Here is a 22,143-nt window from a genome sequence, read left to right as displayed (position 1 = left end):
TATTTAAAGGCTCTTGCTCAAAGACAAAATTACTTTCTTCTTTCTTGGGAGTAAAATCAAAGGTAATTCTATCTTGAACTGATGGCAGAAGAAGTTCTCTTCTTCAGAAGTATTTCCTCTATTAACTTATGCCTTCTATTTTTGATTATGCTCCTGTATTTCTCTTTATATGATACTTGTTCTGTTCAGCAATTGTTTCTTGGAAGTTTTTTTTTTTGTAACCTCATGCAACATTCTCAACACTCTTGGAACACAATAATTTCTCTTGAAATGACAAGAATCTCCCATATGTTTTGATAAAAACAAAATACAGAAATGTTAGAATTTTTTACATCATCCAATTTGTAAATATAGATAAGTAATTCTAGATAAAATAGAGATATTTGAGTGCATTTGACTTCATGAAAGACATTGGGCTTTAACTCCTTTTTATTTAAAATTTCATCAGAATGAAGGAATTATTAGGAAATGTATTAAATTTCAGAAGTCAATATTTTTTCAACCCTTTTTTTTCTTTCCTTTTTTCTTTCCTTTGCTGTATCTCCAGATAAATAAAGCTGTCTTTGATGTTAAATAAATACTCAAGCTTGTAGCTTATCTGATCTTCTGATCTGCCAATTACCTTTGATTCCTGTGGTCCTTGCCAAAAAAGTTTTATTTATCCAAGAATGATAAACATAGGAATGAAACTTGTTATAATGAATACTCAGCATCTCTGCCATTTCTGCCATTTTTAATCAAAAAATAAGGGGTTTAACCATATGTCCATTATCTCTGTTTCTGTCTTCATATTTTAACATCTAATTATTTGAGGAACCAAGGAAATGGCAAAGGTGAATTTCCAGAATGTGAATGAGGGACTTACTCTGTCATCTGTAACCTGCTGAGTTTTATATCTGCCCACGTACAGTTGGGATATGAATAACTCCAAGATATATTACAGCTACCTCCAATTTCAATGTTGGAGTGCTCTGGTTCCCCTGGTCAGTCCTGGGCTCATGAGGAAATAGAGAGCCTTGCTTCCCATGCATGAACTTGGGAGACAGGAATACAAAGCAGTGGAGGCGAGATACTTGACACTGCTGACTGAACAAGCAATAAGTCCTTCAGAAATGTCCCAAAAAACCTCAAGAACTTAGCAAGACTTTGTCCAGACCAATATCTCTGGCAGATCTCGAGGTAGTGTGGTTTTTTGCCATTTGAGCTCATCAGGCACAAATAAGTGTGCTGAAAGAAAAAAATACATGGATTAATCTCTGTGACTTTTGTTACACAGGAGATTAGACAAAATTAGACCTTATTTATACATGAACTATGTGTATACATACAGCATCTACTAAGAAAATAACAGTACTTTCACGTAGTAAGAAAGGATTTCACTTTCAAATATCCTACCTGCTCAGTTTTGTTTGTTTGATTATTGGTTTTTATTGTTAGCTGGTTTGTTTGATATTATTATCATTTTGGAGCCTGCTGCTACTTCTGAAATAGATTTTTACATTTTAAATTCAGTGCTTGCTTAATATTAACAATCTTTTTTTTTTTTTTTTTTTCTTTTTTTTTTAAATAATTCTGGGCATACTTTGAAAGTTTAATCTCCATTCTAACAAGTTTCCAGTTTGCTGATTCTTCTGTTGCAGAATGACTTGCACTGGAGAACTTAAAAGGCATCTCTAATTTCTGTTACTGTCAAAGGCTGGATGGGTCCAACATTTCACTTTGAAATTATGTTCTTCTTATGAACTGCTTATTAGGCAATTATGTGTGCTGTTTAAGTTAGAACTAGCTAGAAATTGAAATAAAATTATTTTTAAAAGACTCAGTGGTGGTTCTTGTTGAAAGGCAGTTATGGCTGTGTGGCTGTCAGATAGGGTTTGGAATAATGAGACACACAGGTAATCAGCATGAACTGGCAGGAACATTTTTCCAGTGATTTCATTCCAAGGGGACCTGATTAGAAAAATATTGTGCTTATTACTTTTGAACGAGCATTTTAAGTAGGTCTGGCTAAAAAGGGTTGCATATGGCATTACTATTTCAGGCACCTATAAACTGTAAAATCTAAGTAACTAAAGAGAGGAAAATTGCTGTATTGAGGATCACCATTTTAGTAAGTCAGTCAAACAAATGTTTTTGCTACCTACAACTGAAATGTTCTGCTCCCAACTTTTGAAAAACATTCTAGGTGTGACTGGCTCCAATGCTGGAGAAATACACAGGGAATAGACATCAGGTTGTGATTCCCATCCTGCCTGTACAGCTCTGGTGCTTTTCATCTTGCTGTGTTCTTTGGTTACCAGTTCTCATTTACAATGCTCCCTTCATCCAAGTGGACCTCAAATGCACTCATAGTGAATTCTGCTTTTCTTCTTCATTTTCTTCTTCTTGTTAACTTTGGGAACAGGTAAAACTGATTAACATAAAACTGAACAGAATATCAACAACAACAACAAAGATATCTGAGTTTGCAGTACTATGAATAGCCTCCTTATCATGAAGTAGGGAAGTAAGATGGATATATCTCTGCAACCTTTTGCTACTGGTACCACTCACTCTGCAGTGTAGCTCACAAGTCCAAAAGGAAATCTGCAATGTAAGCAGAGAGGGAGAGAGGAATTTTCTCAAAAATAGCAGTGATTTAAAAAAAAAAAAACTGAAAAAGATTAGCAGAAATGGAGGAATAGCTTGGATCTATTAATTCAGCATCCACTGCCTGGTTCACAGGTACTGTTATTCAGACGTGATTCAAGTCATGCTGCTGCAGGAATGAAGAGCCGTTGCTCTTTTGATACTAAATGCTTTTCACTGCTATTTTTGTGTTTTTGAAAATGAAGGAAAAGGTTATATATATATAAAATACGGATAACAATAAGTCAGTGATTAAGACTGTATGAAAAGATGACATTTTTACAATTGCATAAGATCCAGTTTAGTCTCTCTGTCATCCATTTTGCATTACTGAAGCCTGATGAAGTTTTTCCAGGTAGCCACCAGACATGTCTTTATTGCCACAGCAGATACTGCTTATAGGCAAATATAGCTCACACTGATAAAAGTAAGAATAAAATCTGATCATTCTCTTTTGATGTTGAAAAGAAATAAAAGCACAATAGGTGGCATCACAGAGCTCCCACTGATTCTCTTGAAGGGGCAAAGAAATCAGTAACAACTTTGGAACCACATAGCTAAGCTACAAAGCAATATCCTTTCTTGAATCTCTGGATGTAACTTAACAATTCTTTTATAATGGAATTTGCAATTATAAACTAAAACTGCTCACAGAGTTTAAAAAAAAAAAAAAAGCTATTCAATATTAGCTACTTGGAATTATGCCTTGCTAAGTCATAATAACAGGCCAAAATGGAAGAATGTTTATTTGGTAGTCATCTCTTATGTTTCCCTATTAGTTTAAGCTGAATAAACTCAACAGACCAGCATTAGTAACAAGCCAGCAGTGCCAGTTGCTGGGAGCATCATATGGTTAATTGGTTATAAAATGACTCTCAATAGGTAAATCTGCTGCTATTCTACATTTTATCTTAATAACTTAGTACAGTCTTTGGTAAGCCTGAACTACTCTTAATACAAAAATGCATTTTAAAATGCTGGACCAAACCACGTAAACTTGATACAAGCCAGCAGCGTACACTTGCAGCCCGGAAGGTCAACAGCAGGCTGGGCTGCAACAACAGAGGAGGAACAGGGAAAGGAGGAGATTTTCCTGCTTTGTTGTGCCTTCATAAGTCTCTATCTGGAGCCCTGTATTCAGGCCTGGGGTTCCAAACACAAGAAAGATGTGCAGCTGTTGGAGCGGATTCAGAGAAGAGCCACAAAGTTGCTCAGAGGGCTGGAGCATCTCTCCTATGAAGAAAGGCTGAAGGAGCTGGAGTTGTTCAGCTTGGAGAAGAGAAAGTGCTGCAGAGATCTCACTGCAACCTTCCAGTACTTGGAGAGAGCTTATAAGCAGGAGGTGAATGATCTTTCAGATAGGCAGACAGGGATAGACAAGGGGATACAGACTTAAACTAAAAGATAGGAGATTTAGATTAGATATTATGAGGAATTTTTTTCACTCAGGATGATGGGCACTGCTGCTCAGAGCTGTGTGTGTGCCCTATCCCTGAAGGCACTGAAGGTCACGGATGGGCCCTGGGCATCCTAAGCTGGTGGCAACCAGGCTGCAGCAAGGGGTTGAAAATGGATGGTCCTCAAGGTCCCATCCAACCAAATCATTCTATGATTCTATGCAGGAAGGTAGAAAGATACAGCTGATGTCCCCTCTATTGGTGATATGTGGACAGTTGGACTGGATGATCTTGTAGGTCTTTTCCAACCTTGGTGATTCAGTGATTCTATGATTTACCCAGAGGCAATTCACCCAGTGGGTTCTATGTAAAAACATTTTCAGACTCCTGCCTTCCCAGTGCACCAGCTGCAAATGCTGTCTTTTGCCTGTTCAAATGAGCAAGACTAAAACAAAAACTTAAAAGAGGAACATAGATAGGTATTTAAAGGAAACAACCAGAAGAAAACACGTTGCAGTAGCCAGGTGCAGGAAGGACAATGTGAAAATGAAAAACAAAAAATAAAAATGATAAAAAAACCAAAACACAAAAGACATCAAATGGTAAGGGAATTCCTGCCCTGAAAGAACTGGATTAGTTTAAAATGAGTGCTGTGTTCTTGAGGAAGAACACACATCGAGGAGCGAGGAGGACTGCTGACATCTAGTGTTTTCTGCTTAAACAAATCCTCTGCTGATATATTCTCAAAGAGCAGAAGGGTCTGGATTTAGTGGCAGCCCCTGGGCTCGAAGCATACAGAGAGATCAGTGGCATCATTTTGTAAGGGAGTTGCAGAGGGAGAAGGCTTGAAGTTCCTCCTCTGTATTTCCTGTTTTGTACTAATTATATTTTTAAAGGCCTATCCTTTTGCAGACTGAAGTAAAGAGGACTGCAGAGGGAGCTGCGTTTGAACATTTACTTTCTCCTTCCCTGATATTCTTATCTTCTTGAACCAAGAAACAGCTTTTAAAATCAAGATCATCAATCAGTGCAAGCAAAAGCCAGCAAAAGACACCAGGAAAATCTTGTCTGTCTGCCTAGCTTCCCTGAAACCAACAACCACATTTGACTCAATTTGCTTTACATGCATAACAAGAAAAAGCTGGAAAAGAGTGCTTTCACCGATATCGCAGATGCAATAAGAGCGCATAAATATTGAATGTCCTCACTGTGATTGTCAGTGTGCTGCCTTTTAACCAAACATAATTCTTCTATAATAGTTCCATTGGAGAGTATGTTTTGCCTCCCCACGCAAGTTCATTCTCTTTGCTCTGTCTATTTACAGTTTGAGCATGCTGTCTGGTTACGTTAGGACTGTCATTCTTATGCTGCCATTATTATGTGGATTGTTTTGTGAGCTCTGTTGCTGTTAGACTCATTATTTTCAGCCTGCTAAATGTCCTGACCTAGATTTGATTGCCTACCAGGTGACTCATTATTTAAATTAACTTGTAGATCTACATCAGGCACTACAATCTAATTCCTTGAATTAGATTGCCTGCTGATTCTTCCTCTCCAAACAACTGATAGTTTGAATGACTGTCATTTATGAAAAAAAAAAGTCCTTTATATATGAATCAGTATGTAGATAATAATTTTCACCTGTAACTTCTGTCTGGAATTTGTTTTTCTAAGCCTGAAATATATGTGAGGATGTGAACTATAGAAAACACTGTAAACACTCTGTAGAAAGCCATGAGAATTTAACATTTTGCCTGCAGTAACCTTTACTTAAATCTCCCAGAAAGATAGCATTTGGCTAGCACTGAGGCTGTCTTTACCTATATTGCAGATACTTTGACCCAGCAGCTGCAGGGAAAGCAGTGTGCTAAACACAGAGGAGATTGTAACTTTCCTGAGCATCTCATGCAATCCAAAGGTTACAATGAGAATGTCTTTTTGCAGTGACAGATGGCTGCCCGCATGGGCTGCATCGTTATTTGGTGTGGGACAGCTAGGGCTGGTCCTGGTCATCAATGAGGATAACTGGTTCACAATCTGTCTCTCAAAGATAAGACATGAAAAAGACACAGACCTCAGGAATGACTCCCAGTCTGTTCTCTCAACCGCAGGACTGATCTGATGAGGATATCAGCTTTCCTTCATGTGTTTGTCTAGAAGAGGCACTTTGCATAAAGTTTCATAAATACTTCATTTCTTTGTAATCATTACCCTCTATAAAATGATTTAAAAATGCATCATTCTCGTGCCACTCTAATTAATATTGTTTCCAGTTGATGAGTGGTTTTGACTCTGCAAGGTCAGCTGTTAAATTGCCACTGTCACACTCAGCTCTAAGCCTGTTAGTGCTTCATGGGGCTGAAGTTTCTCCCTTGGGTCTTCTGCTTTTACAGCAGTTGGGACAGTCTCCTTCTCTATTTGCTAATGTTTGCTCTGCCTCTTCTGAACACGGTTGCAAGGCACAAGGAAAAAAAAGTAGTAGTACTTGAGGTTTGGAAGCTGAACCTGTAGAAAGAGCAGAATTCATCCCTGCAGCACAGCAAGGGAAGGAAAAGCCCTGGGTGCTACAAGCTGGTTCTTCCTGCTGCACAGAGGGACTCACTGCTGGGCAACCTCAGCTCAATGAGCATACAATCACAGGCCTAATTGTAATCAAATGAGTAATCCAGGACCAATCCATAAAACACATCAGTGTATAATTAACATTAAGTGAGTTCCTACTCCTATTGGACTTAATAGAAGATAAGCACAGCTTAATGGTAAGCATATAGTTGGTTGAATTGGACCTCTCCAGTCCCCATATATTTCAGAGAAGAAAACTTTGTAATCTGTAAGAGTGTGAAGGATTTTTTCTTGAGTGTGGCCTCTAGCAGATAGCAGAACCTGGAGTAGATGAAGAATTTATGAGAAATATATACACGTATATGAAAAATAAAGAAAAGCAAAGTGTATTTAATCTAAATCAAATCCCCTGGGGAGTACAAGCCAGTGCATAAAGCACTCTGCATTAATTTCAGTTGCACAGGAAGGATGAGGAAGCATAGGATATTGCTTCTGCTTGTTTAGACCAGAACATATATTGTATCTGTATAGCTCTGTGGGAAAGGAACTGCTTGTAACACTGAAGACACAAAGCTCTTGGTGGCTAGAGGATGATCCAGAGCAGAAAATGGCAGCCATAGCCACAGCAGCTCGCACAACCACCTAATCGACTCCAGCTTCCACAGAGCAGTCCACAGAGCCTTTGTACTACAGCATTTCCATTTCTGGCTTCCAAAATTACCTGTTATTGAAAAATTATAAGGGTATTAAAAATTTACAGGGGAAAAAAATAGGGAAAACAGTTGGAGAAGAATGGGAACTCGCTATGAGCATTGTTGGGAATACAGAAATACATGTTAACTGCTGATGGCACAGGCACATAAACTATCAAACTGTTCTGCACAGCTAGGGTAAAGCTTGCAGAATTAAACATTAATGCTAAGCTGCTTAAGATGAACACTGTGACTCCAGACTGTGTACATTAGAAAGGTTGACAGAAGACTAATTTCTAAAGGAGAAAATGTTTTAAAAATTAAGCACAGCCATCAATAAATCAGCTGAGCTTAAAATAAAAATAGAGGTTTGGATTTATACTGACATTTGATTATAATATAGCTATAAGATATAAAGCGTTTACAGAACTATGTTCTACAGTAGTCAACTATTTCTAACACTTAATGTCTTTATGCTGCAGATTGTGCTTAAAGAACTGTAACCAATGGTGTAGTTCGTGCATTTGTATCAAACTTTGCATGGTATAAACGCTACAATAATCATTTTTCTTAGAATATATATATATCCAGTACAGATCTTCAGAGTGCTTTACCAGCATTATTTAATGACATCCACAATAGCCCTTTGAGGTAAGCATTGTGGAGATGGAAAAGCTCAGACATGCCAAGATATTTTTTAAAGCTATTTGGTGAACAAGCAGAAGGGTAAGAATTAGAATTTAAGAGGACTTAGCTCCCCAAAATGACTAAGGATCGTTATTTTACAAAGGTTTCCAAATGTGATTAAACTATTAAAATGCTTTCATTCAAAATGCAAATAACACGTGGGCTCCAGCCTACTCCGATGCCTTTGGCTTAAACTGCCTCATTTTGCTGCTAAGGGCTAGATCCTCCAAGAGGTTTTGTAATCTGTGCCTTTAGCAAAGTGCTTATAGCAATAAGACTGCATACATACAGACTTTAAGCACCTGCATTAACGCCTCTGTGGATTAAAGCCATGTGGTTCAGCACCTTGAAAGACTGAGCTTTAAATTTACATTTCAATGTCATACACTGCTTAAGAGAATTAATTTTTAATAGTCAAGATATTGTTTCTGATGAGCTTAGTCCAGCAAAAACCTGAAAATCTCCCTGCTCAGATGTTTCCGCTCATGGTCTCATCCAGCAGCACCAAGTCCACTCTGTTAGCCTGCATTTAGGTGATGCTCAGGTGTGTTCTGTCATCCCCTATCTAAACAAGCACAGAGACTCCAGCAGACAGTGAGAGCTGCCAGCAAGGTAGTTTGCCCTGTGCCTTTGCTTTCAGTTGCAGTAAGCACATATTATTTGTGAGCTTGTGTTGAATTGTTTCAGACATAAATTGCTGTGTTTGATTATGATTTTTGGTATTCCTCTTCTCTCTAGAGGTGAAATGGTGAAGAAGTGCACTTTTCCATCTGACTTGCAACCTAACAAACTGGTTCTCTTATTTCCTCTCTTGGTAAGATTTTTTCAGAGCATGTAGGTTGCTTTTGAGAAGATTTTACTTAAAAGCTGTAATACTTATCTGGCTCCCAATGCAAGATATCCCAAATGTGACAAAGTTGGCATCTGGGCTGATGATAGCTGTCTTTGACTCTCTATGGAGATAAAACTAAGACAACATGGAGTCACTCTGCTTTTCAATCAGAAATGAAAAACACGACTCAACAGTACATTTTGGGGGAGATTCCATTCGCTGGCTTATCTAGAAGATGGGTGGTTGTGTCAGAATTTGCAAGATTCTTGTTTAACATTCAGCAGCCTTAGCACTCAGTAAACTGTGGTCTAATTTATGGTTATTATTATGGCTGATTTTGTGAACAGATTCTGAGCTAAATGGGCTTTTTGAGTATTTGTGTGGGTATTTACAATGAACCTTACAGTAATCTCTAATATTTGGTATTGAGAAAAAATTATGTTTCTCTTTTGATCAGCATTTCATGCTTTTAAAAGGAACTGTGTTTCCATGTTAAATGGAAAGTGTTTTCTTTTGACTGATGAAGAGCTTTTTTCCCCCCTGTTTTGTGGTAGAATCTTTTAATGTGAAATAAGAAAGTGAGGAAAAATGCAAAGTTCAAGAGAAACAAAACAAGAATATTCAGTTGGAGACTCTCAGAGAACATTACTGCTGCATTTCAAAATAGATTATAGTATTATTTTGTTGTTTTCTATTTCAGGATTACAACAAAATAGTATTATTTTGTTGTTTTCTATTTCAGGATTGCACTAAATTTTCTTTATACAGCATAATCTGGTTCTTTTCTTGCCTTCTCCGTGAGCCTGATGGGGTCCTGTTTATCCTGACTTTCACAGTCTGGAGGAGGATGATTAGCAGTGATATTTGGAAGTGGAAACAGTTCTCTTGGGACCATGACCTGGCATGTATGACCTGCCATATGGTTGTGTATGCAGATGATCACTATGCTGGTCTCGGCCACTGACAGGATTTCAGGACATCAGTTTTCTGATACAAAGAGATCTTTTGTATCTCTTCCACTGCAGGAATGTAAGAAGACAAAGTGACCAGCATCTCTTACAGCAATATTCCCATTGTTCTGCACATTGCACACGTTTATAGTAAGTTCTGGATGTTGAGTGCTCATGGAGCTGAGGCTCCACAAGTATTCTCTGAGATGTCCCCAGGTGCAGGTCCCAATTATGTTAAGCTTTAGTTATGCAGAAGTTAGCAGAAAAAAAAATCTCAGGTTTCCATATCCCAGATGAACAAATGGCAGAACTGTATGGGAACAGCTGAATCATGGCCTGAACCACTGATTGACCACCTGAGGCAAGCAATGAGTCAGCCCTGGGAGCACAGGTGAAGGCAATTCACCCATGCTGCCAGAAGGGGTGAAGTCTGGCTCCACCTCTTTTAGACCCACTTATGAGCTGACCACGAGTGGGGAAGGGTCCCTTTTGGAGATCCCTCCTCTGGAGTCTCATAGTGAGTTTAGGATACAGGTAAGCATTCTATCTATTCTCTTTTGGTGTAATAACAGCTAAGCCAAACTTTCTGGTATATTTCATAATTATAACATCTGTACATTTATTGATTATACACAGGGCAAAGTTTATACTCAACTTTTTTTTTTTTTTTTTTAACCCTGGCCTATGTTCCATGAAGGGAAAGTCATGAAGGGAATAAGAGAGTGTTCCACTCTGTAGTTTAGAGATAAGAAAAGCTGTGTTTTTGTGTATGATGGAGTACAGCTTGGAAGTGGCCTTTTGTTGGCTCTGGTTTCCTACACAGCAGTACTAAAGCAATTTGTGCTCTATGAAAACAGGTGACATCTTAAGGGACCATCCTCTCAAAGCAGGACAGCAGGCTACATCCCGTAACAGATCCAGAATTTTTATTGACCTGATAGTGTTGAGGTTTGTGCTACAGCAATATAATCTCAATAGAACAAAACCTAAGGGTTTGCTCTTGTATTTTTCCAGCTTCCTAAAAATGCCACAGCCCTAAAGAAGCAGAAGCAATCTTACAACATATGTAGAATACATAAGGATTTAGGAGGTGAGCAGGCAGGAATGTTTCAAAGACCATTCAACGTTTTTTTATGTATTTCTTCTGGGTCTAAATCTTCTGTTAGATCTGTACTTGGTAATTAGCCAAAGTCTGCAGCGATAGCCACTTAAGCTACCTGGTTTCAGGGATGACTGAATATCTCTCAGCCTCTTCAATCCATTTTTACAAATGTGCAAAAAATGGGATTACTGGGAGGCTTTGTGTGAGTTTCTTCAGCTGTAATTCCAGAGGAGTTCTTAGAGCTGTTCATCTAAGAGCTTGTCTCTGGGGGTTGATGACTCTCAAATCTATCTTACCACTTTAAATGCCTCATCCTTAAATATCCAGGGTTGAGGGGTAGAAATGCCACTTACCTTTCCATCCCCTTTTTGCTCTCGGAGAAGGATGATAAAGCTACTAGGAGAGACAGATGAAGATAAGTGGAAGGGTTAGGAAGGAGGAGAAAGGCATTTTTCCTCACTCACCCCAGCTTGTGCTCTAACAGGTATTTACAGTCTCTGGCTCTTGGTGCTTGTACTCAACTGTGTCAATCTGCTTCTATCCACAGGCTGACTGTAGCTAGGAGCAAGATAATTTATCTTTCTTGCTCTTACCCTTGTCTGTGTCCCTACACATTAAGTATGTTTCTCAGGCAGCACAAATATGTGTGAAATCTCTTGATTGCCTTTGCCCCGTGTGAAAAGGCATTGTGTGCTCTGTCCTTGACCAGCTATTGTTACGCTTTATAGCTGGCTGATGAATTCTCAATGCACAAGCACAAATTCTGATGGGTTGAATGAAAATCTTTATATATGTATGTTCTGTACAGGAAGGGCACAGCTCTTGGTGACACTGCTACCTGAGAGCTGCATGGCACTCTGTGCTGGATTTTCATATTCATGGGCTACCTTCTTAGCCAGCATATAACTGGACTGCTTACAGACTGCATTGTTGCTGTGTTCTGATGTATTAATGCTTTTGGGTGGGGAAGGTGCTGTGTGTTGCTGCTCTTCATAAAGATTACTACTCCCTGCAGAATAGGTAGCATTTTTGGCACCTCTACACTTGTACTAGGCATTTCCAATTGTTCAAAACATTATGGTTGTTGGAAATTTCCTCCTTGTCAGCTGCAAGGATCAAAATCAGTGATTTTTTTTTTTCTAAAACGTGTCGAATTTTTGTGAGCTTTTTTTCTCAACAGCTAAGCTGCTAGCTGTTAGCTAAGACCTCTTAGGAAAAGACAAAGACTAAGCTGAAGTTAGGGAGGGAGATAAATTACCTTCGAGTGTTCTTGTTCTTCACTGTCTGCTTAATGGAGTCTTCCATAAATATTTATTGAGTTAAAAAGAGTTTGTACTGTTGTTACTTGAAGAGCAAAATCATACAGCTTACAAATTGAACAGTCAGCTCCTCTCCAGAGACTTGATCTTATTTTTGGGTGGTCCTGTATGGACTTGTAATCAATGATCTATATGAATCCCTTCCAACTTGGGATATGATCTGATTCTATGGTGTGTGGTAACTGTTAAGTCATGGCCTGAACCACTGATTGAGCACTTGGGGAAAGGACCTGGTCAGCCCTGGGAGCACAGGTGAAGGCAATTCATGTGTGTGACTGGAAGGAGTACAGCCTGGCTGCACCTCTCTTAGACCTCATTTAAGGGCTGACTGCTACTCTGGAAGGATCTCTGGTTGGAGATCCTAAATCTTCAGAGATGGGTGAGTGCTTTTCCTTTTTTCTTTATAACACCTTTCTATTGTGTTAGTCCCTTTGTCGTTATGCCTCCTGTACCTCCATTCCAAGGCATTGATCTTTCTGATAGTTACATCTGGTAAACTATAATACCTTCAGTTTCAGAGAACAGTGTCAGTAAAAGAATGATGTCTAGAGATTTTGTAGGAATAATCTTTAAATAGAAGAATGACTACATCTACATCCTGCCTGTGAGACACCAATATATCACCTCTAAGTGTTTAGTTGTAAGATTATTGGGATAGTTGTGCAAACAAGCCCAGTTCTAGACTCCCTTCTTTTTCTTCAGTTGCAAAGCCAGGAAAATTGGTGAAAATGTCAGGTTTTTGATACACCTAAAATATGCACTCATAAACATCTTCTATCAATGTGTTATGTTTTTTTTTTTCCCTGGCTGGTCGATTTGGTTGGTTTTTGTTTGTTTCTTTGTCTGATTTTTTGGTTGGTTTATTTTAGCTCTGCAAAGCAGTTATTTAAACCAAAATGGATGAAGCACAACCAAAGATCAGAGAGAGCTCTTTGCTATTTCAGTGTACCTACATACTCACTGGATTAGCAACATTGATGTCATTAAAGCAGTCTCATTTTGTACTGGAAAATATTCACCATAAAGATTCAAAAGCCAAAGCTTGATTGATTTAATTGTTTTTAATTTTGAGAAAATGTTTGCGAAGTATCATGCAGTACAGACACTGGTACATCAGATGTCTCTAAAGTTCTCACTTCTGGCTCTTTCAGATGTGCTGTGAACAGCATTATAGATTTAGCCTCAACTCAGGAAATGGTGGAAAATGTGAGCAAGTTTGTTTTATGCAGCTGTAAACAATAGAAGCCTACAGAGATAGACTGAAACACTAGAGAAATGTTGAGAAATATCAAAGAAATACCCTTGTAGATTGACAAAATGAACAGGAAAGTAATATTCTGAAGCCGCAAAATTTAAGCTTATAGTTCAAATGCTTAATACAAATAATAAATATTTAATTAGGAGAAAGTATTGTATGATCTGCAATTAGCAATTTTTCACATGTATATTAGGAAAATTGTGATGTACATCATAAAGAAAGTCCAGGAAGCCTTGTTTCTAAATTTATGTGCAGCTCTCATCTCACAGGAACAAATGCATGCCCACCAGATAGAATGTTTTCCTATCAACCAATGAAGAGCTGCTTACAGCTCTGTGTTGATTGTGTTGTATCGCTGTACAGGGTCATTACAGCTTGACTGATAATTATTGCCTTAAGATGCCATTGAGACTTCATCTGTGTTTTGCTTACACACAGTAAGAGGCAGCAGAACTTAACCTGTAACACTGATGGGGTTTGAATATCACTGGAAGGAAATATTTACTTCTATCTGCCAGTGTTTGCCTGAGATCTGTGTTCCAGAAACCACTTGAGTCAGTTTTGGGATAACTCTTTCTGTGTGAATTTGTTCATTTCCCTATGGGAGAATATTCAGCTGCCTGAAATCCTTGACATGCTTCATTTGTTGGTCTAGAGGATGCCAAAATTCTTGAGCAATTGGGAATACTATAATGTAGGAGCAGCTTACTTTCTCCTTGCGTGGGACTGAAGTGACCCAACAGAATCTGGATTTAAACCCAGTCTCTTTAATGGTGTATATATATTCTCCAAAAGAAGTTTTAGATGATGAAGGAAAACTTACAGAAGGCCTGCATACCTGTCCCCCCTGAGACATCTGGTGAACAAACATAGTGCTTTGCTTTTCCGCAGATGAGACCCGAGGAAACAGCCTTTAACTACAAAGCAGCACCAACAAAATGAGTTAAATTTCCATCCAAAATTGTCATTACTTTGGGAAATGTTTGTCCATGTCGAAAGTCTTTGAGCTGCTTTTTGTAATTACAATTTTGATTGTAAAGTAGTGATGCTTTTGTTGCTCTGTACGGTGTTGCTCCTCCACCACTTTATCTGTTGTCTGTCCATGTGTTGACTTCAGATGTATGTGCATCTCCCGTTGAATTCAGCAGCACTTCTCAACCAGAAGATTCAATTATCTGCTGCTAATGGCCCATCCATTTTGCAAACACCTGATGCTTTCTGAGTATTCTCTTAGCTCATCCTAGTATTGACTAGGTTTATCTGAGAGAAATCTGCTGAGCGTGCTGTCAGGATACCACTTACCGGTGTATCTCTTTTTGATGTTCTCTCAATTCTTATTTTAGTAGAATTCTTATCTTTCCTACAACAGCACACATACCACTGTGCTTCTATCTATGCACACATTAAAAGAAAACTGTGCAGAACTTTGACTTCAGTGACTTCTCATAGAAAATCTTGTCAAAATTTGAAGTAGTGTCTCTGAAAGAAACTAGAAAGACTGTGGTGAGCTCTAGGTTGCAACTAAAATGTCATCAGCTATTTAATGTCCTAGTGGAGCAGACAAGGCCCCACATTTTAACATTTTTCCCAAAAGAACACCCAGTAACTATTGGTTACAGAACTGAAGGCATCGTGGCTGCAGAAAGCTGAAAAACTGAGTTAATGCTGTAGGGATGTAGGGTTGCTGACTGTGGTTCAGGCAGAGATCCTACCAGGATAGGTGCCTGGACCACACAGCATGCTCTCCAGATGGAGAAGCCATTGAAGTATGAAATAACTGTGACAGTTCCCTCCACGGAATGCACCAAGCCATTACTTCTCACTTCTTGTCATGGCAGCAGCCCCTTCAGTTGGTACCCAAAAGCTGCATCCTCGTGGCAGGTAGAAAATGTTGATGTATGTTTTATATTCAAACACCAGTGGATGTTGCTGAGAAATTACTGAGTCCCCAATGGCAGCAGCACAGTTTGGACAGTGTATCATCTTCCTCTGCTAACCACTCAATAGAAAGTTTAAGTCTTTCACATGTTCACCTTGACAGATCTGGGCTAATGGGATCCCTGACAGCCCAGCTGCCTTGCATCTCAATGTCTCCAATTGGATGCAGGTAGCATGTTTTAGAATGGACAGAAAGCTGAAAAGAGCAACTAATAAACCCTTGTGGAAGAGCTGTGCTTTTGTGAAATCCCACCAGCTGCAGTGTAATGCTGCCTGGTCATGGTCGCATGGGTTCTCATCTTGATTCAGAGTGTGGCCACTCATCTGAAATGCAGAAAGGGGACATGTTCTTTTCCCTATGTTTATGCATTTCCTGCCCTTGTTGATTACTTCAGAGGGCAGTGAATTTTAGTTACCGAACCATACTACGTAAAGTGTTTTTGTCTGTCTTCCTGGCAGGTGTCACATGGTGTTCCTTTTGGCACACAACATTGACAGTAGTCTCAGTGCTACTTAGTATTACTTATTTATCAGTTCAGTGACTCTGCTATGCTAAGGCAAATAAAAGGTACTATCTTCTGCCACAGAGCATAACGTTGTATTTGCATGCCTGTATTTACTGATTGATCCTGATTAACATAAATTTATTGGATGTCATCAGGCCATTGTCCAACTCATTAAAATTGCATGGTAGAAACACAGAATTCCACGTGGCACTTCAAATCAGGGTCCTTCCATATAGAGGGCAGGTAGACATTTTCAAGGCATGTTTGTTTACTGCCCCAAAATGGAGCTGCCTCAGGTTATGGCTCTGCACAACCAGTTGGGCTCCTTCTGAGAACAGATGAAGACTGCATTTCAGTCATTCATATCAGTTCAAGCAAAGAAAATAGGATGTCCTTCATTCCATTTTCGTGTTATGCACAGGCATGCTCTGTAAGTAATAAGCAATATTAATTAAATCAAATTTTGGTCTTCACTGAACTCTTCACTGAACTTTCCTACCGAGATTAACTAAGTATGAGAATTTTTCCCTCTTTGGTGCTGCCAGTGCCATCCCAACATATCGTGCTTACGCAGATAGAAAAGTTCTTTATCGCACTGCAGCACTTCCCGTACAGGAATCAGCTCTTCCAAAATATGTCTGTGGCAGCCCCTGTTTATTTGCACTAGCTTTGTGCCTGTTTTGCTTTTGTTGCAGAAGGCGTGATTCAGCCAAGCAAGCTGCTGGAGGGAGGGGAGCCTTGTGTCTGCTGGCATGGAGAGGCACTGGGATCCAGCACAGCACAAGTCCTTTGGGAATAGGAAAGTGTTGGGGTTAAGGATTGGGGCTAAAGAAATGCACACTAAGGATGAACCTCTAGCTTAGGCCCCCATGGGAATACTGTATTCACCCCTCCTCCAAAGTGTAAACATATAGGAACTAAGTCTCCTTTGTTACTCTAGCGTGAAGTTATTTTTCACATTAATTATTGCAGCCCACCAAAGTCCCTATGCTAATTTGATTTAATTTCTGGCAGATATCTCTTGGTGTAATCTTTCTTTATTCCTAGAATCTGTTTTGTTTTACTTTTTCATGTTGTTGGAACACATGGGAAGGCTAAGCATAAGCTGATGATGAATAGACAGCCAAAGGTTGGCATGCAGCAATCATCATGCGAGTAGGATGGTACACAGCTATTCAGACTCAAACAAGTGGATAAATTTCTCTCTACTGTTCTAGAGGGATGCTCAATATCTGAAGCCATTGGAGCAGGTGGAACAGCGATGGGTGAAATCAAATGTTATTTGTATTCTTGACAACACTAACTTGAAGTAACTTGCTGGGTGAGGTAAAATGGCTGAGCTCGCAGGCATTGACTGAAGAGAATGAATGATGATTCAAACTGCTCACTGATGGTTAAAATTAGATCTAAGATGGTCTTATTTCTTAAAGTCCTTAAAGTCCTGAGCTTGTCTGCATGTCATAGAAGCAAAACGCTAATCTAAGTCTTCATCTCAAAATAAAGCAGTGAGTTGCTCTTGTCATCCGAATATGGGTTCTGAACAGTGTTAGGAAAGCTGCTGTATTATGCTGTATACGTAGGTGGAAAATTAAGTAGTATCCAGCTGTCTTTGTCGGCTTGCAAGATATAAGGTAGAGCCTGATGGGCAATACTAGCTTGGCTCTGCAAGGGGCTGCAGTAAGGCTTGTGATGGCACCTGTACTTCTTCAGGCATTTCTTGTACAGAGCATTCTTTTGGGTAAAACCATGCAGAAATACAGAAGAACCCTGACATGTCACTCTTTGCCCAAGTAGTAGTCCTCATTGCAGAGCAGGTGTCACCCAAGAGCTCTACGAAGCAATGTCCAAGCCCTGATGGCATCTGCCATCACATGGAAAACTCCAGTGGCTTACAAAACAGACTTCTACAGTAATGTTGCAAGGCATTCAATTCATCATGAGATTAAACTTAATGTCTGCTCTGAAAAGCCTTCATAATACAATGTGGACTATTTGCCTGGTAGAAATATATGAGTAAATCACGAGCAGTTGCTTGGGCATCTTTAGTGATAGGACAAGGGGGAGTGGTTTTAAACAGGGGAGGTTTAGGTTAAATATTAGGATGAAGTTCTTCACACACAGGGTAGTGATGCACTGGAACAGGTTTCCCAAGGAGGTTGTGGATGCCCCATCCCTGGAGGCATTCAAGACCAGGCTGGATGCGGCTCTGGGCAGCCTGGTCTGGTGACCCTGCACATAGCAGGGGGTTTGAAACTAGATGCTCACTTTTGTCCTTTTCAACCAAGGCCATTCTATGATCTATTTATTGCCTTAGAAAAAGTGTTTGACTTGTGATATGCAGGAGACAGCTTAGAAGAAGGAAGGTGGTCCCAGATCTGCAAGGGAAGAAGATGACCACACATAGTATTTGAACAAATAGAAAAAGGAGGAGATCTGATGTTCTATCTTTGGAAACGACTGTTCACATAGACTTTGTATTTTAAAACTGATAAATCATAGATTTCATGGTTGCATAAGATTTTCCTTTGAATGCCCATGCTGCTAAAAAAGTATTATAAAAGCAAAGCAAATTAATACGTTGAATTAGCTCCCGCTAATTACTGCATGAGAAGAAGCAGCTTGTCACAGAAGAATCCAGTTCAATGGATTCTAATGTGGTTGCTCACCTCTCCTCGTGGAAGTGGGGCTTCATTGACATTAAGATGACCTGACTTGCACCAGTGAAACTCAATGTGAATTGCTGAGATCTTGACTGAATAAACCTATATCAGATGACTTGACCCTTCACTCTTGGAAGGCTATTGGTGAAGTCAGCTACAGGATTACTGCATTCAGAGCCACTGCAGGATTCTTCATCTTTGCCCTGACACCTTAGTGTATAAAATCAGTAAACTGTTTTTAGTGAATTGGATGCAGACTGCATTTTGTCAAGAACATGTCTGTACTGGTATGTTCAAAATCTTGCTGAAAAAGGTATGGTAACTGTGATTAGATAGAGCAATCTTTAAAGACTTTCAAGTGACTAACTCCATGGTGTGATCTTTTAAAAAGGTTTGTTAAATAGGGCATTGAGCTTGCAAAGCTTTGTTTGTTTTGACATTTCTAAGTAATTCAGATTGAGTTTCAATCTACTGGACTTCCTTATTTGCATTTCAAAGACCCTGAGAGTGAGCTTCTCTGATTTGGGAAAGAAAGAAAGAGAAAAAAAAAAAAAGCTACAATCCCCCTCCCCCAAAAAACTTTGTTAGTTGTTAGCTGAAGTGCTGACTCATCAGTGATGTCACACTTTTGAAACTGCCTTGATGTCCAATTAAGGATTTCTGAAATGAAGCACGGTACAAAACCAAGAAGAGCAAGGAGAATTCAGCTGACAGGAGATTAGCAGAGGGTTGGAGTTGGAGCTAAAAGAGAACATTATCCACGGTGCATCCCCAAAGTGCCTTACCGCAGATCAGAGAGCTGCAGGAGTGTACCTGCTTGTTAGAAGGTTTATAATACAATGCACAGGATTTATAAATAACTGCTAAAGCCTAGTATATCTTTCATTAGCTGACTAGTTATGGTTTTGGTCTCAAGTGGAGAGAACGCATTGCTAATACCCTGCTAACCCATATCCTGCCTTGCAGCTGATGATAAACTGCCAACACTTGATGAAGGGCTGCACGCAATAGTTAAACCAATGTTCCAGTAACAACAAAGGAAAATTAGGGCAAAAGACTAGAAAAAATGTTGGCTTTTAATTGTTTGCAAAGAAAAATAACTCATCACTGAGTGCAGTTCCCTTCCAATATCTATATAAATGTTAAAGTAAAATACAATGTCATCTTTATCTATCATTAGTAATGACCGTTAATAATAGAAAAGTAGATACAAGCCTTATTTGAAATAAAGTAATAACCCTTACTGATAAATGAAATAAACCATATTCTGAACTTTTCCAGTTTAAAAATCTTTGATCTTGGTGTAGTGTTGAAGAGCACTCACCAGTTTGCTCAGGGTAATGGTTCCTTATGGACTGATGGGGTGTTGTATAAGGTAAACCCTTAATTTTGGTGCCATTAGATAAGTAGTTTGGTTGTGGAAAGAAAGCCTAAGAAATGTAATTACACAGATGTTAATAGAGTGTACAAGAACATATTGACATTTTGTCCAGATATCTTCTGGTCATTTCAAATATGACTGGATTATTCTAATAACATAGATATTCATTCTTGTATTAATACTATGAATATAAGTTATATTACTGGTTCTGACAACCTCTTTGCCAAGGAGTTGAAGATTTTCCTTTTTTCTAAATATCTTGACTACCACAGGAATGAAACCATTGATCCATTGTAGAGCAGAAGGATCTACACTATTTTTTTTTTCCCTTTCCTCTTGCTCTACCTCTTCTCAAATAATCTAAGAATGAAAATTAAATTAGGATACTTCCCAAGAAAATGTGCTTCATACAAAACTTGACTTTTTATTTTCATGTTTTGTTGTTTTGACTTGTTTTAGTTTTAGACTCTTGTGTAACAACACAATATTCCAAAAGATATTTCAAAATACAAAAGAGGAAACACATTGTCAAAATCAGTCAAAATATGTTTTTTCCTTTACTTCTAATGTAAAGGAAATTACAACAATAAAGTAGCCAAAATTTACCATTTCCAAGAAAATCTTTTCCTTTTTATTTATTTTTTTTTTTTGTACTGGAAAACAGTTAAAAATATTATGAAATTCCAATGAGATGTGAAGATCAACTCAGCACATTTTGGTGTATTTTTTTTTTTCCTTTGGCTAGTATGTAGCATCTGCTGATGAATATGCAGCCTCAGCAGTCTGCAGTATGCTGATCAGGAATTGATAGAACTATTTGAGAAAAAGAGACAGGCTCAAAACTGCTGGGATTCTTAAAGCCTAATAAAGGAATGAAAGTGAAACCACCACATTTTTAAGCGGTTTAAAACCATCTAGTGGAGTGAGCTAAAGTAAACTAGACTTACACTCTTCTGCCTGGACTTGGCAAAAAGCAAAAGAAATCAGCAATCAGTTGCAATATCTCTCTCTTTGAAAATTAAGCTAATAATGTGCATCATGAAGCCTTCACTCTTCAAGTGCAAAGATACAGAGATGTACAAATCTATTTCCCTATGATTCTGCACATCAGTTTACAATTTGTTGTTATGGAACAGTGCAAGGCCTTACACCTGAGGAAGAGAAAACTGAATAGCAGTCAAAGATTGATGCTTATGATAATTGTTCTGGTGCTATTCAAGTTTATTTCCAGTTCCACCAATGTCTTCTAATGCCAGGATATGTTTGATTTCACAAGGCAACTTCTATCTGGTCATTTAACTTTTAGAATATCTCAGAAAACCTTTTTTCAAGTACAAATGTATTATTAATACTACAGGAAAAAAAGCCATCGTTATTATATTGACATATGAAAGATGAGTATTATGAGTAAAGTATTCATGAATTTGCTTAACAGTCTTGCTGCTCCAGCTTTTGTGCCTGGTTGTTCTTATAGTGGGATTAAGAGACGTGCATTGAAATAAAGAGCAGGAGTATCTGATGAATATAACAAAATACAGACAACTCCAAGTAGAAGAAACTCTGCCTGCTTTTACTATGTCAGAGCCCTAAAAAGCCAGGCTTACTGCTTCTGCCACACAAAGTGTCAAGGTTTATGCAGTATAAATTACTGCTGAAGTCATAGCCAGACTGCATAAAACACAGTGACAAATGAAACAGTATGAGAGCTCCTGCAGTGATATGTGCAAGATGACTGGAATCTTTTATGTGTCTCAGTTGATAATTATATTAAGCATTTTCATATAGTTGGGTTTTATTCTGAAAAAAAAAAACCAAAAACAAATAGAAACTAGTTTATCTATAGGTCAGGTTCTGTGCCAGAAATTTTCAGCATGGTCAACCTTATCTTTACTCATCCATTTATCTTGCATAACTTATTTGTGAGAAAATAGGTTGGCTTTTATTAATAAAATGCATTTCTTTATGATCCATGAGAATAAGTCTTCTACAGGTGCTGTCTTCTCTGTTTTACACACTCTTACACATTCAGCACAACATTGTTTCTAAACATATGGTAGTTCTCTGAGAGAAAATAGTATTTTTACTTGTTCTCAACAAAACAGAGACCTGAAGGGCCATTTTATGGATATATCTGAGAATATCCTAATGTCACTTGTAATCTGACTTTGATCTTTTGTGAGATGAAGAGTGAAGTCATTAACTTCAGGACTTTAAGATTTGAGCCATTCTCC

The 22,143-nt window shown here is 38.6% G+C and overlaps 1 protein-coding gene across 1 annotated transcript in view; it reads left to right on the top strand.

Annotated features, from left to right (window-relative positions):
* The first annotated feature begins 14,923 nt into the window (after positions 1-14,923).
* Positions 14,924-22,143, top strand: part of KYNU (kynureninase) — an 85,697-nt gene continuing 78,477 nt past the window's right edge. The window contains exon 1 of the mRNA XM_052676128.1: positions 14,924-14,927. The gene's annotated coding sequence lies outside the window, so the exon portion shown is untranslated. The remainder of the gene's footprint in view (positions 14,928-22,143) is intronic.

This window comes from Tympanuchus pallidicinctus, unplaced genomic scaffold (assembly GCF_026119805.1).
Source record: "Tympanuchus pallidicinctus isolate F22 unplaced genomic scaffold, pur_lepc_1.0 scaffold15, whole genome shotgun sequence".
Taxonomy (NCBI): Eukaryota; Metazoa; Chordata; class Aves; order Galliformes; family Phasianidae; genus Tympanuchus; species Tympanuchus pallidicinctus.
This window is presented reverse-complemented; position numbering and strand designations above follow the sequence as displayed.